This window comes from Corvus brachyrhynchos, unplaced genomic scaffold (assembly GCF_000691975.1).
Source record: "Corvus brachyrhynchos isolate BGI_N302 unplaced genomic scaffold, ASM69197v1 scaffold47, whole genome shotgun sequence".
Classification (NCBI taxonomy): domain Eukaryota; kingdom Metazoa; phylum Chordata; class Aves; order Passeriformes; family Corvidae; genus Corvus; species Corvus brachyrhynchos.
Genome location: NW_008239292.1, coordinates 42,551 through 55,561, shown reverse-complemented (window position 1 = coordinate 55,561; position 13,011 = coordinate 42,551).

Here is a 13,011-nt window from a genome sequence, read left to right as displayed (position 1 = left end):
TGTTACCAGCAGTGCAAAGATTTTCTTTGTAGAGCAGAATTTCACATTCCACAGCAGTAACTGCATCCTGTGTCCAACATCCATACATACACCCCACTTTGACACAAACTCTTATCCCAGAGCTGCAGGAATTCAAGGCTTGAGGAACCCCCTTTGGTTACCTTCCCACTTCTTTGGTCTCAGCCTAAAACAGCAGCACATTCTCTCCCTCGCTGTAGCTAACATAGCGAAAATGTCTGAATCACCTTTATTATACTCAGGAACAATGTCTATTAAGAAACAATGGTCTGAAATTTCCCCAGGCAAGTTCTGCAGAAAAACATTTCTGACATCAAGATGCATTACAGCACATTCAGCAATCGCTTGGCTGTATCACCACCGGTATCAAAAAGGCTTTTTCCTTTAGCGACAATGAGTCTGAAACATGAAAAACAGTTAAATGTTCAGAGTCTTATAGCTAGACTGATTATCTTGAACCTAAATTGAGTATGGATATCACCTTTTCCAAAGTTTATTGCTTTTAAAGCAAAATACTGCAAACAATACTGCAGAAGCTACTTCAGAATAGTCTTAACACAAATCCAAAAAAAGGCCTATCTTCTCAGCTACCAGGGAGAGTTTTTAGGCTGTATAAACACACACGACGAAAGCAAAGGAGGAAAATCTCTGCTCTTGGCTTTTGGGCCCTTGCTATTAAAGCAATATTCATAATCCCCGTTGCCCAGCTGTGCGATACATTCATTTAACACGTTAACCTTCAGAGATCACAAGACCCACGAACAAATCCCTCCCTAATACATGAGTGAAGCAACTCCCCAGCTCAGCAACACCTCCCAGAACAGAGCCAAGGCAAGAAGATGAACACGGATACTAAAGAACACAAGAGAAGTGGCATGACTTTACTTTCAGCAGTGGTTTAAAGGGTGTACTGCATCATGCTGAGAGACAAACACGGTATGTACGTACATTCCACTTGAAATCCGTGCTTCATTCACTCTTTTCCAAACAACTGGCTTTAAAATGCATCTCCTTCCCTGCTACGTAGCTCCTCTGTACTCTAGCATTCCTTTTCTACCTAAGTCATGCCCTGTTTCAAGTCTTCCCCAGCTCTAAAATATCTTCTACAAAATGAGCTGACCAAACCTCAGGCTTCAGGCCATGGCCATTCCAAAAATCTCCACAATAGCTTCATAACACTTCGTGTTACTCACTATTTCTTTCCTCTTAATCCCCAACAATTCTCACTGAGATTTCTTTGCTTTATTTAGATTTTAAAGATGCCAAGATCTGAGCTGATGTTTCCACGGCTCTACTAGTCATAATGCCAAGATTCTCTACCAAGAAGTAACAGTCAGTTAGGAATCGTAACTTTCTATAACTTGGATTTGTTTTTCCAGCACATGCAGCACTTACATTTGTCTATGTTGTATTTCATTCACAGTTATTCATCGGTAGTTAAAGACTTAAGACCCTTCTGCAACCCTTCAGCCATCCTTTGCTTTTACTGTACTAAGTCTGTATCACCTCCAGTCTTCATGGTTCAGCCCATTAATTAGCACAATCCTACAGAGCCTGGTGCCAAATTCTACAGGTGACATCCCTCTGCCTCTGACGACAGCTGACCATTTATTTCAATCCTCATTTCCATCTTAGCCCATTACTGTCCATGACAAGACCCTCTCATGCTGTGCCCATTGAGTTTTCTAAAATGTCTTTGCTGAAAAACTTCGGATGAAATTCTGCTGGAAATCCAAGCGAATTATATCAACTGGACCTTCTCCTCCATGATCTGCTGGCCCCTTCAGCAGAACATGGTGTGGTTCAGAAAGCAGCAACTCCTTCTACAAAACCCACGGCAAATTTTCCTGTATTTATTGAAATACCATCTACGGAGCATGAAGGGTGATTTCATCCAGGATGAAGCAATACAAACATGGAGGTACCACAAGGTACCATCTTCTTAAACCCACAAGCCAGATGAACGGCTAGCATTTGCTAGGATAACTTTCCATTCCCCCAGAAAAAACTGATAAATACAATAGCATTTCTCAGGCTTTTAGCACTTGACTATAAAAGGCCGAAACACCTGCTATCCACCCAAAAATCCTGTTCACAGGATGTCCTAATGGCTGCTCACAGTGACCATGCAGCAAATACAACCAAATTCCCATTTTTAAAGCAGCGCTAGTCAATCTAATGCAATTAAATGCTATGACTTCAGCTAATTACAACTGATATTTCAGGCCCTGTTATCATTACCATAATGTAGGTCTTCATTTTAAAATTTAAATAAAATCAATTAAGAAGTTTAAAACCCAGCTCCATCAGAAGATACTCAGATACTCACACTGAGCTCCTTCACTTATCCCCAGCATTATTCTACCCTGGTAAAAGCACTGTATTCCCTCCTTTACACCTAAAGCAAGATCCTCCTCACTTACACAGTGCACAGCCGCGGCGGTGCCTGCCACGCCTCAGACCCCACCTGCAGCAGAAACAGCTCAGAGCCTTGAGGGACCACACAATGCTCCGAGCACTGCCAGAGCTACATGGAAACGAGACTCTCACACGGCACTGATGGGTGCATGAGCAACTTGATTTTCTTCCAGGAAAACCAACAAGAATTTAACTCTCACATTTCGCTTAAACACAAATGCGGAATTTTTCTAAATTAATTAAGCACTGAAACTCCCACAAAACAACTGAAAAGGATCAAAAGTGACTCTTAGGAAAATTTCTTGATTTCATTTATTTACAAGTAATTTTCTATTAACCAAACCACTGAGCCATAACTGATGTCCCTCCATAACTGATACAGATCTCAAAAATTCCTTTAAGATGAAACTATTAAAATAACAAGGGAAAACACAGGAAGGCTGATGACTAAGAAGTCATTTCTCTCCTCTGTAAAGTCCAGGCAATTAAGATTATAGTAAATGAAGCTCGCAGAAGGGGGGGGAAAAAAAAAAATCTTCCTTCTCCCAGCAAGCTCATTCTGCAGAGCCAATAGCATGTTTGCCTTTGGTTTTCCGGGTATAGGAAGATCATTTCCTCCGCTGCTCCTGCAGCCCATTACAGGAGAGATTCACAGAGTAACAATGACCAAAAAAAGAAACAAGAATAAGAAAATCTCAACTGAGTCAACAGTGAACCTAAAATTACTCCTTCAGTGTCAAGCTGAGGTCCCTCCTGTTAAAAGGTTACTCTGCTCATGAGTGACTTTTTGTATAATAATTACTTTTAGTACATTAATACACACAGGCACAAATAGCGAGGTTTTGTTGTAGTCCCTGTGCTACTCTTTCAAGAAAAACAAAGATTCTTCCACTTGCACCAGAATAAAGAGGCTTCCTGAAGCACACTTCATATTTAAAGGTGAAAGATTAAGCACTTCCACAGTTTAAAACATTGTTAAAGCACAGGTCAAAGGATGCTTCTAAATACCAACTTACAACAGTCATTCCACCATAGCTATGTTTAGCAAACAAAAATGCATAATATAAATATATATTAAGAAACACACTGGGTAACTAATTATTTTTAAATTGTGGAACTATTCTAAAAACTAGAATTTAAAGTTGTACCTTAGCAGTCAATCTACCTCTAGGTGTAACTACTGGCTAGCTCAGTAAAAAGGTTATTAAAAATTCAGAATTGGTTGCTGGCATTCTATTTTTAAACTTACCCACAAAAATAAGTTTAAAGTTCAATTTACTTTTAGAACCACAGAGTCACAAAATCACAGAATGGTTTAGGTTGGAAGGGACCTTAAAGCTCATCTTGTTTCAACCCCCTGACATGGGCAGGAACACCTCCCAGTAGAACAGGTTGCCCCAAGCCCCACCCAACCTGGCCTTGAACACTTCCAGGGATGGGAATTTTGGAACAATATTCTAACATTTGGGGTCTTTTTCTCTGTAATCCGATCATTTAATTGTCATGGGTAACATAAATTCAGATTAGCTTTTTTTTTTTTTTTTTAAGGGAAAACACAAGTAACATGAAAAAAACATATTAAAGGAAAATATTTTTATTAAAAAGAATAATATTTTTATTAAAGAGAAAACTCAAGAGGGCCATTTAAACAACATTTCTCAACCATAGCTCCTGTACCTGCCTCATTATGGTCCTTATTTCTCTCTTTCCATTTTTAGTTACTCTTCCTCTCCAAGTCTCTGCTTCAATCCTCCACTACAGCTATGAGCAGTTCCCCTTGGAGCCTGCACCAAGACAACTCAAGCTGTCACAGAGGCTAAATGCTTTCTACAAGTTTTAGCTTTTTCAGAGAAATCCACAGCAAGGACAAGTCAGTATTGAACAGGACAGACAGGAAACCACGGCCACACCAGAATAAAACTGGTGCAGACATGCAGCGACAGAACACCAGCACTCTGGATTCTTGTGCCGGGTCAAATGACAGAGAAATACCACAAAGAACAGTATTTCAGGTTTAAGTTCCCATTCTGGTCACATCGTCTCTTTCTCCTGCTGACAACATGCAAATGAGGCATTCCCTGAGAAGTGCAGGATGTAAAATTGGTAACTGAGTAGAATCCCAGCCCAGCACCATTCCGAGCGCTTCCACGACTGCCCTCCAAAGCCACGCCCACAGACATTACCTGGGGAGGAAAACCAACACGTAAAATGGCTCTAGAAGGCTCCAATGGAATACATTGGGAGATTGCATCGCTCTTTCATGTGCAAGTACTTTTTGTCCAGCCTCTACCAGCCTATTTCTGAATGTCACTGCCAGAATGCAACAAATTCCTGCACTTTCTGTTTTTAAAGGTGCAACTAAATGCTGCCACTCTCTCCTCGCACCTAAGGGAAGCTGTGATCAGGCACAAGGATCAGTATGAAACCACCTCCATCTGTCTGCAGCTGCAGTTTGTCACCACATTAGTACAGGAATCCTACCTAAATCCTAGAATACACTTTTTTAACAGTGAATATCATCGTTAAAAGATTAATACAAGGTGCTTGGTGTTCCAGTCATGCCTAAGGTAACTTGGGAAGGGTTCTCACACACAGGTGCATATATCCTTTCATACAGCAGCTCTGCCATAGCACCAAAACCTACAGAAAAAAACCAACTTTTTAATTATTTCTGCTCATGTCCAATTTGTGTAGGCTGGGTTCACAGGCTACCACTACAAACTATATCCAGAACTATACTTTCCCAACACAGTTTGAATAATGTATCAATATGTGAAATATAATACAGATTCAGTGTTAGTTCTAGCTAATTTGACAGTAGAGAATTAGATTCCTAACTTGAAATCCTTCTAGAAAGTTATTACTGCTACAAAATTACTATTATACGACTCGATTGCAACAGTTAATAAATAAGATCTGTCAGCAGGCTCAGGAAAGAATTTCTTCACCGGCTGCTTTTGCTACAAACTCCACCTGCTTTAAGTAATCACACTATGTTGGCAGTAAAGTTGAATGCTCAGTTTGATCTATGCAAGCGAAATTAAAATAACTACACCCCTGAAGTAATTAAAAGAAGAAGATACAGAATGAATTTCAATATTATTAACAATACCCCTTCTCTTTAACTCTCAATTTTGTTTGTACAGAATCATTTGTGTCAGGATACATTTTACTAGCTTGCTCTAAAACATCTGTAGAAAACTCAGGCAGCAATTAGACAGATTAATGTCTGCTACTGAAGAGTAATTTACGCCATTCCCCACTGCCAGCTAAGAAATTCTACTTAGTCCTCTCTAAATGTACCCTTGCTACATTTTTCCAGACTACTGCAGAATATAAATTATGGCTATAAATACATACACATACATACAAACAGAAAATTTTAAAGGAGTTAATCAAATTGTTAGAAAAAGGGAAACCATATAAAATTCTCTATTAAAGGCTGCAGTCAACTAGACACCAAGTCCCAAAGACCTTATTACAAATACACATAAACAACAGGGTAAACTCAGAGGAACTTGGGGAAAAAAAAGTCATGAAGATTTACCAGCTTCCAACGCTCAGCTAATAAATAAAGATGTGAAAATCCACTAAACATCCACTGAGAAGATGCTGCTTAGAGCAAAAGGTGACCTATAATCTTTACTATGAGGACGTCTAGAAAAAGAACGCTGATTCTATTCCAGTTCAATCTCAAGCCTGTCTGCCTTGCAGATAAGAGAAATGCATCTGTAACACCAGGCAATTTTCATCTAAAACAAATACATAGCTACATTCCTTACAGCTCAGTCCCAGCAGCACCCACCCCCTTAACGACTGCCCCACATACATAATGCTAACAAATTCTTGTGAGAAGTATATTAAATAAAATTTAAAATTTCTTTCCTCACATTTATTTGAAAATAATAGTAATTTTTAAAACCTTTGATCCAAGCTGCCATGAAAGGGCAATATATGTACATTCAAGGAGAAAAAGCAGCTGCACACTCATCCATCGTTGATAGCGAGTCACCCCGAGTGCAGTGATCCATTCTATTCAAAAGGATGTTGACTGGCATTTGTAGCACAGGTATAAATGTGTCAAAATCCTGTTTGACTTTTAAATCACTCAGCCAAGTCAGTCTTAATCTTCAGATAAGCTTTTCTTCTCTCTAACCTCTCCATTAGGAGATTGGGAGCCTTTTTCACACAAGCTTTTCAAAATACGTTATTACTAAATTCACCACTTTCTGGTTACTCTTCCCACCAGCCTATCTGCATATTTACTTACATGCAATTATCTATTCAGGAAACACATTTATAAATTCAGAAACATCTGTTGTTGTTCTCTCCCTCAATGTCATCTTCACTAATTGAGTTCTCCTCCAATAATTTTTTTTTCTCATCTTCCTTCACCCTCAGGACACACAAGACAATAGTGAGAAATAAAAGCCCTGGTATTTACAGACCTCCACCTACAGGAGCAGCTCACAGTCAGGGAGAACAAAATAGCATTGCTCTCACACACGGGCAGCCCCTGGGTCATCTCAGGAGGGAAAGGTATCCAGGGATGCTGGAAAAATAGAGATTGCCATCCTAGAGAAAGATTTCCTTTCAACCTACTGAAAGACACAGAGCAGAAGCAGGAGTTTCCAGAAAATAGACTCTCTCAGAACAGGGATGCCAACCTGACATCTTTTTGGGAGAGCTAACAGGATGAAGGACAAGCAGATTTGCTGAGCCCAAGGGTGCTTTGAAGGGGATACTGCAAACAGCGAACACACCACTCAAGGCCTCTCAGTCCTGCACACCAGCACAGACCGGTGCCTTTTGGAAGAAGAATCTTTTCTCATACGCTCACTTAATTGTCACACACACGTAATTCCCTCGAGACCAGGTAGAAACACCTTCCCATGGCTGCTTTTAACCGTTTAAAAGTTTGCGCAAGACAGAAGAGGAAAGTGGGACGGAGCATCTCCCTGTGTGATCATTTACTTAAATCCTTCCCATTACTAATGAGCAGAAATCACCTAAGCCTGAGGAGGTGGGAGACTTCACTTCATACATAAGGTTTCATTTCAGAAGATCTTGGCACACATGAGCAGAAGGGAAATCAGTGGTGCTTGTGCAGCAGGTCCTGCCCAAGGCTGTGCTGCGTACCCACAACTCACCGTGCACCCGAGGCACCAAGGGTCAATTCCTGGCCCTGCTACTCCAATTCAACAACACTACAGAGATAAAACAACAGCAGGATGAGAAGGAGGAAGGAGGAGGAAGAGGAAGAGCACAAATAAAGGACGGAAAACCAAGCTGATGTTCCTCCAATGAGCAATACGCAAAAGCTCGCCATCTGATACCTACACTGGGTAAAAGCAATTTTTGGAGGAAAACAAACAAAAAGCAGTTGAAAAAATATCAGGTTCTTCCTGGCGCTTTCTTACAGTATTTCCAGGGTATTCCACATTTTTGCCTACCGTATTTCTACATGTTATTTAGTAAAACTCTGGCAGCAAGCTGCACACAGATAAAATCCATCTCCTCAAGGGAAATCTAGAATTCCCAGAGGTATACAAGTAACACAACATGAAATCTTTCCTTTATCTAAAAGGCAAACAGCTATAGGTATTGCATCTTTCCATCAAGTTAGGCACATCAAACACGTAAGTGAAGTGATTAATATTTTAAGTGGTTTCTCATTTGGAAGAAGATAATAAAATTCAATTTTATTAAGTATTTATACTTTCAATAATCATTTACTGTTTCTGTTTTATTTAAAAAAAAAAAAAAAAAATCAGCTCAAATCCCACTAGCACGAGCACTTCAGATACAACAACTCGACACCAGGAACGGAAACTCGGGTTTTTACAAGAGGGAGAACGGACACACAGTGCTTTTTACTGGGCTCTCTCTAGCTATATTTGGTGTGAATGATGTGTTACAGAGCATCTTAAAAACACAAACAAGCATCCTACGCAACAATTTTGTAGTTCCTTTGAATTATCCAAAATAATTCCAGGCTGAGACTGAACTTTCCTTCCTACACAGGCCCTCCAGAACATTTGAAAACCATTCTATTTGCCTTAACATACACAAGCATGGACCGTATCAAATAAAAAGCAATTTCTCCCCATAAACCACAAAGATTATTTTCTATACAAAATTCTGTATGTTACTGTGGGCTTATTTTTTAAATTCTTCTGAGCTTGGTCTAGTCACGTCTATGATACACTGAAGTGACAGAGCCAGACTCTGTACCCTTGCAGAGAGGTAGAAAAGGCTCCAGAATTTATTCCTTTTGTTGTTGTTTATGAAATTCAGGATATTCTTTTGGATATTCTATTCGCTGGTGTGTCAGAATGAAAATTCTCAGAAAACCAAAACCATTTGAAAGTTCAGCCCAGGTTTGGAAAATCTCACAAACAAAACCAGCCTCAACAGTCAGGAAACAAGTGCTTTGTTATAGCCATGGCTTTGTCAGCCTCAGTTTCAAGGAGATTTGGGTTTTTTTTCTTATAGAGAACTCAACAGTCACCATATACCATCTATGTGGAACCAAAATTATTTTCTCTGGAAGGGAGTCTGGGAGGTAAAAAAAGTTGGAATCTTTGTTAAAAAGCATTACATATTGTACATAAAAAGTTCCAAAACAGAACAATATATAAAAAGTAGTTCTTGATCTAAATGAATTGTAAAAATCAAGACCAGATGCTCTTTCCCATGATAAATGATCAACGACCAAGCATATCGAGTGTCAAAAGGAAATACATATATAGTTTTTCACAGCACTGAAACCTGTTCCAATTAACAGACATTACGTTTACTCCTAAACCACAGTGAATGAGGCCCAAGTGGAGACTGCTCTTCCCCAAATGAGCCCTTATACACTGCTCAGTCTCATTTTTAATCACATCCTGCAGTTCACACCACAACCAGCCACGCCGCATCATTTCTTACACATAACATTAATATTTATTCAAATTTTCTTGCAAAACTTATCTAGAAATCCGTCAGTCAACAACTTGTCGTGCTTTATGGTTGGTTGTTTTTTTTTTTTTTTCTTCCTGACTATTCACAAAGAGCCTGAGCTCAGAATATGGAATAGCAGGCCTGCTGCCAGCAGACTTCCTGCGCTCCAAGCTTGAAGCATATGGATAAGCTCTTAATACAATACAGAAAGACACTTCTTGAATGTAAGCAGGCAGGACTGGCTTCACACAGAAGTTCAGCACAAGTGTCTAGACTATGAGGAAAGTGCCAGCAGATATAAATCTGGGGATTTATAGTACAGACGGCTGACAGGAGAGGTTTAAGCTGCCCAAATTCCAGAACTGCAGATTGCAGTCAGCACTCGCGTCCATCAGACACAAGAGCACAGGTGGCAGAATGTGACATCTGAGAAGGGTAAATAAATCCCCACATCCACACTCAGCTCTACTGCATCTACAGCTAAACAGGTAACCATTAATACTACGAGATTACTCTGCATATTAAATTACTCTCAAACTGAGGAAAACCAACCCAGAGCACACGGTACATAAAGACAGACTCATGACTTGGAACGTCTGTACGGTTGCTCGGTTTCCGGATAATGATGAACAGCTAAATAAGCTTATGTGACATGATTTAATCTTCCTTTAAAGATTGTTTTATCCAAACTTGGAAAGGTTTTCCATTTGCCTCCATTTATGAAGAATGTTTATTTGCATCTGATTTTTAGTGGTTATGCTGGAGTCAAAAACCTTGACTACACAAAAACACATGCGCATGTCTCCAGTAAAAGTGACAGCCAGCCCCTCGTAGGGCCTGATCTGCTTTTTCAGCTGCCTGTCTGCGAGGACAAAAGCAATGCAAAAGTTGAAGTTAATCATAATGGCTTTCTTAGTGCAAAATTTTAATTGTAACCAAGCAACATTAGAGAGCATACAGTATACATTTGCATCAGGTACCTACAAGACATCCCATGGATTTGGTTTACGTGAGTGCTGAAACTTCTCACAAGAAATTAACTGAGGTGACTATTCCAAAATGGTGCCTTCCTATCTGACTTAAACTGTATTTCTTAATAGAAATAATTCGGTAAACAGATTAAACCACATGCGCACACTTACAAAATAACATTTGTTAACTCACTTTAAAAATTTGCACATGTACCCACCAATTTCAACTCTGATTTCTACTCCCAAAGATCCAAACTACAGCAACACAATCTGGAAAACTGACTCAATGCAAGGACTAGGGGTGCATTCAGTAGGCTTGGACAGAGTCTTTATTGACCAGATTTGGTAGGCTGGGCTTCTGGACTTTTACAAGAGGCAGAAGCAGTTAAAAAAAAAACAAACAAACAAACAAAAAAAACCAACCAAACAAAACAAAACAAAACAAAACCAAAAAAGTCAAATAGCTTTGTGTGGTGCAGAGATTTTTCCCTAGAGTTTCATTATTCTTATTTTAAATGTTGTTTCTTTTGTAGCATTTTATCCTATTAAATATTTGCTGTCCTAAAATACCATTTTAAAAGGATTTGGCAACAAAAGAAATACAAGATCCACTGTGTTTAAATCCATGCTGAGGCGTGTATTGCTCTCATGTTAATGCAGGATTTAATTTCACATGCTTCACTTTATGCCAAGTCAGAGCAAATAAATATCTTGTTCCATTATAATCTGTCCTGGGATTTTTGTTTCTGATGGATCAAAAAAAAAAAACAAACAAACAAACAAAAAAAACCAACCAAACAAAACAAAACAAAACAAAACCAAAAAAAAAAAAAAAAAAAAAAAACCAAAACCAAAAACACCCATACAAAGAAATCAGTGAAATCAGAGTCCGAAGCAAAGCTTTGACACTTTGTGAGGATTCCTGCAGCTACAGCTATGCAGGGGCTGGAAAAATCCTGGCCGAAGTCCCTGTGCAGAGACAATGTACACTGACAGGAAAGCAGCTTCATCTACCCAGAAAACCTGATAAAGACCAACAAAAGCCCTCTTTGAAAACCTCTCTTTGTCTGCGCAGAAATTTTCTCCACACTGATACGTAGCATTGACGGAGTCTGAGCAAGTCTGCAACAAGAACCCAGGTCTGAACAAGGGCACAAATTCACAACTCCCCCTAAATTTCCCTTGCTCTGTGTACATGCAAATGGTATTTTTCAATTTTCATTTCAGATGTTTTACAGCACTTTGTGCTGCTCCTGTTTTCCTGTATTTATAGTGCTGTTTTCATTCAGAATAAACGCTGAGAAATTAACTTGTTCATACTCTAAGCTTCTGATTTTTCAAGATCCATTTGAATCCTTTCTTCCTATCCCTGCAACACCTTGAAAGGCAATGCCATCCACAGGTTTTACCAGTACTCTCTCAATTCCTCCATCTGGGTTACTAAGCAACCTGTTAACCAGCTCTGCATCCACTGTACAGCACTTCTGATTATGCTACTCCAACTCTTCCGACAAAAATACCACAGGCCACCATACTGAAGTGCTTCTAAAAGCAGTATAGAGAATTTTTCACGTCATTACAAGGCTTTTCTTATCCTTTTACAGCAGCAACTTGTTCAAGACGAGTTAGTAGTGCCAAAGAGAAGGACTGAGATCTTCAGTTCCCACTGGGCAAAGTCTCAATCAAATCAACAGACCACTCCCTTACACAGCCTTTAAAAAAAATTCCTCAGTTTCATGGATTAATCAAGTCGAGGTTTACATAATACCAAAAAAAAGCCAACTTTTTTTAGTGCCTAGGAGCTGGTCTAGCAGGCATCACAGCCATACTCCTCTGACTTACTCCCCTCACACTTTCTCTCAAATGCCAGCAACTAAAACCCCGGCAGAGCCCCCCGTGACTGAAAATACTTCTCAAGTCGGCAAAAATAAATACTTGCATCTCTTTCTCTTTGAAAACGTACACTGATTTAGAATGACACCATTTGGCCTGTGATCACAACTTGTAACTGGCAAGAACTCCCACTGTTATTACTTTTTGGGATAACTGCTACCCACATAGTGCCAGATGGTCCCTTCCACCTCTGCTGAGGAGGTGGAGCAGCACTGCCTGCTGTCAGCATTACAGCTTCTTCATTTTCTCTAAATCAAGACAGAGATGATATTACCAGTCTGAAGAGAAAGAGGGTGGGCACACATAGCTCCATTAAAGTTTCAACCTTCAACGGACAACAGTCCTTTCTTTCATGGTGCCTGTTACACTAAATCCCCACTCCTGAAGACAAGAAAACAAGGGATGTCACGACCCCCATGCAGGTATTAACCAAAGGCTGGTGCCAATGAAAAGCTGCTCAGAAAAATTTCAATCAAACATAGATATTCTAACGGTGAAGCTGAGTATCTCATACTAATGACTGTGTCAAGCAGCAGGAAACTGAGCTGGGGTCCTCCAGTCAAGTCTTACACTGAAAATTAGACAGGAAAATCATTTGAGTAAGAGGAGAAAAACCTGTTAAGTAAGAAAATGGGGGATTTGTCCCTCCATAAAATATAAATTATCTATTAAACTAAGATTATGTAGAACTGCAAAGGCTGCTGGGAAAGACAATCAGCATTAGACCCCAACTTACACAGAAAGTAACAGATCAAACAGCACACAG